The sequence below is a fragment of the Chrysochloris asiatica genome, unplaced genomic scaffold, assembly GCF_000296735.1.
Source record: "Chrysochloris asiatica unplaced genomic scaffold, ChrAsi1.0 scaffold00017, whole genome shotgun sequence".
NCBI classification, from domain to species: Eukaryota; Metazoa; Chordata; class Mammalia; order Afrosoricida; family Chrysochloridae; genus Chrysochloris; species Chrysochloris asiatica.
Window position 1 is genome coordinate 4,024,649 of NW_006408535.1, and position 4,171 is coordinate 4,028,819.

Sequence of the window (4,171 nt, forward strand, 5' to 3'; positions counted from 1 at the left end):
ATCTTTCTCCCGCGGAACAGCTGGTAGCTTCGAACTGCTGACCTTGCGGTTCGCAGCCCGATTTGTAACAACTATGCTACCAGAGGTCGACACATATTAACTTGTGTGATGGGGAGGACAATATACAAGGAAAGTGATGTTAGCAGAACGATGACAACAGGTGATGTAAAGACACAGGGAGGTATGCAAGAGTTAAAGGGGATAGAACTAAAAAGTGTTATAAAGACAACCCTGCAACAACAGTGCTGTGCAGGCAGATACATGGACGGATATGCAAACTCAATGGGCATAAGAGGGAGATTGACAGTATACTCACAAATATGTAAGAGTTTGAAACAGATAATCTGCACATGGATGTTTACCTTTGTTACAAACACACATATGAATGTGGTGGAGCATACAGGAGGCAAAGTGATGAAACCTTCTTGGATATTATTAAATATCTTCAAACAATGATCTAATGGGCCTGGGGACTCAGAACCATAGTCTCAGACTACACCATGGTAATTAGCATAAGATAGTTCACAAAGGCAATGATCTACAACTACAGTGGTGAGCTTAGATGAGGAGCCATTTAAGCATGATGTTCTTCTCTAGGGATTCATCCCTCTTGATAAATTATCCAAAGTATAAAACAAAGTCTCACCATCCTCACTACAATGAGGATTCTGATCCTACTTCTTTCAAGCGATATTTGTAATCTTCCTTATACATTGTCCATCGTTTGCATACATAGGAGGCAAGTGAAAATGTCATGGTTTAGATTGTTGTGGTTGTTAAATGTCATCAAGTCATTTCTGACTCATAGTGACTCTGTATAAGATTTCCAAGGAAAGGCAGGTAGGTTTGAACCACCAACTTGTGGTTAGCAGTCCAGTGATTATCCTATAGCACCACACCAGTACTCCCATGGCTTGGGTCAGGCACATCTTATTCCTCAAGATAACAGCTTTGCTTTTTAACACTTTAAAAATCATTTGCAACAGATTAGCCCAATAAAATATGTTGCTTTACTTTTTCACTGCTGCTTCCATGAGCTCTGATGATGGACCAAGTAAGAAGACATCTTTGACAACATCATTATTTTCTACATCTATCATGATTTTGCTTATGGTACAGTGGACAAGTTTTCAGCTGCTAACAGAAAGATTGGCAGTTCAAACCAAGCAGCCACTACATGGCAGAAAAATTTTGCAGTTGATTTTCACAAATATTTACAACCTTGAAAACCTTCTAAAGCAAATCTAAGTCTATCACATTTATTTTACCATTACAATGATGTGAATATATTACCTAGACCCAAATGTATTAACAATAAAAAGACAATCATATATATGGGTACTATTAACTATGATTAATTTTATTGTTAAAATATTTTCTAAATCAAATATTTATTATAAATATATACATTTTTCTATATTTATGAATGGTCTGGAAAATTACATAAGAAATTAGTAACGCTAGTTAATACATACTAACTGACCATTCAATACATATTATAGTGTAACTTTTGAATCTGAAATTCTGAAAATATCTTAAATATTTGAAGATCTGTAAAATGTTAAAACTGAAATATTAAACAATGAGATAATGCTTACAGAGCACAGATAAGAAATAAGTTAATGCTCAGTGTTGTGCACTTTTCTTTAACAACTTTGCTTTCATGGCATAGACAAACTAGTGGTTAAGGTTACTTTTGACACTGGGACATAGACATGCTTTTTGTCAAATCTCTAATTTTTTCAGTTGATAATATTCATCTAAGGACAAACATATCACTAGCATGTGAATATTAGCCTTTGAATATAAATGCTCATAATATAAGCCTTGAAGTTTAAAAGTGGCTTTTTATTAAACCTACCATATTACTTACAAAAATTATAGCATTTATACACTAAATAATGTGATATTTGTCCATTGCATACATTTTGAACAAAACCATTGACATTATAAAATCCATTTCAGATATAGCTATAAAATAGAACATTTTCTCTAGATGGATTTTTTTTAAGACTCTGTTAGAGATAAAGTGCTCTGGTAGTGTAGTGGCTGCAAATTGGGCTGCTAATCTCAAGGTCAGCAGTTCAAAACTACCAGCGGTTCCACGAGTGAAAGATGAAAACTTTCTGTTCCCATAAAGATTTACAACCTCAGGAACCATATGCAGGGTCGCTATGAGTTGGGAACGACTCCAGGCCATGTAACTACCACCTATTAGAGAATAACGTGTTTTTATTCCCCCTTCCCTATTTCTTCTTTCCACTTCATATTGTAATATGTGGGTTACATTTAGGCTTTAAAAAACAGTTTTAGGTATTAACTTATTGTCTGTGGATTAAAATATATATTAACAGATAATTACTGCATAATTAATTATGCAATAAATAAAAATATATTAACAGATAATTATTGCATAATGAGTAAAATAAGTCCTGATTTTTAGCTTTGTAAGAAGAAAATAAATATCATATTCTATTCAATTTTATATAAATTATTATTGTTGTTTGAGAATTCAACAATAGTCAATTACTTGTCCTTCCAAGTCTTTCCATAAATAAAATATCTGTACCATACACTATCAATAAGATCTTTATACATAGTTAATCATTTCCACAAAGCATGAGCAAAGTTTTATAATCAAAGGTATTTTTTGGTATCTTGAACTTGATTTTGCTGTCATAATAGCCAACTTGTGAAGCATAACTTAAATGGCAATCTGTATGGATTCTTATATAAAAATAAGTATATATTAGAAAATGTATTATTAATATTATTCAAAGTCACCTTGGTAAAATATGAATAATATATGATAATCTATCATAATGATAAGGAGCTCTGGTATCATAGTGGTTACAAATTGGGCTGCTAACCCCAAGGTGGTCAGTTTGAAATGAACAGCTGTTCTGCGGGAGAAAGATGAGGCTTTCTGCCCTCATAAAGATTTACAGCCTCGGAAACCCTGTGCAAGGTCACTATGAGTTGCACAACTCCATGGTACTTAACAACAACAACGTCATAATGATAGTTAAGCACTTAATAATTTAACTAAGATTTTTTTTCTACCAAAGTATTTGCACAGATACTATTTCTCAAAGATTCATTCATTGCAAGAAAAAAACTCTATTAGCATAGAAATGATATAAAGAATGTCTTTTGTATATACAAACCAAATATGAGTCAAAGCTAATCATATACTATGTGAAATCCTTCGGCTTTGTTTGTAGTTCCTTGAGATGCAGTTAATGAATGTCATAGAAATAAATTATTTCACCTTTGCTAAAATCTATTTGAGGTATTTTAGGAGTGTTTATTATAATTTGATTGTAGCATATACACCTATGTTGTTGTTGTTTCGTCATTAAGTCAGTACAAACTCATGGGACCACTATACTCAACCCAAGAAAACACTACCTGGTCCTTCTCTACCCTCACAATCATTATTATGCTTGACCTCATTATTGCGGCCACTGTGTCAGTCCATCTCATTGAGGGACATCCTCTTTTTAGTGCTGACTCTCTACTTTATCAAGCCACATGTCCTTTTCCAGGGTCTTGTCCCTCCTAATAACATGTCTAAAGTATATGAAATGAAGTCTCACCATTCTCACTTTTAAGGAGCATTCTAAATTGCTTCTTCCAAGACAGATTTATTTGTTCTTCTGGCGATTTATGCTATGTTCAGTATCTTTACCAACATCATAATTCAAATTCATCGATTCTTCTGCCTTTCACATTCGTTGTTCATCTTTCACATGCATAAGTTTTTGTTGTGTGCCAGAGTCAGCTCTGATTCACATCAACCATGCAAAGGGTTTCCGAGGCTGTACATTTCTACAGGAACAGAAAGCCTCATAGGTTTCTTGAAGAGTAGCTGATGGATTTGAACTTCTGACCTTGTGTTTAACATCCCAGCATGTAACCCACTACATCACCAGGGCTCCCTCACATAAATATATGTGGCAAGTGAAAAAACTATGGATTGAGTCAGGAGCACTTTAGTCCTCAAAGGAACATCTTTGATTTTTAAAATTTTAAAGAAGTTTCTGTCAACAAATTTAGCCATTGCTTTGTTGTTAAGTGCCAACACATAGTGATACTGTATAGGTTTTCTGAGGAGCAGCTGATTGGTTTGAACTGCCAACCTGTGGTTAGAAGTCTAGTACTTATCCTT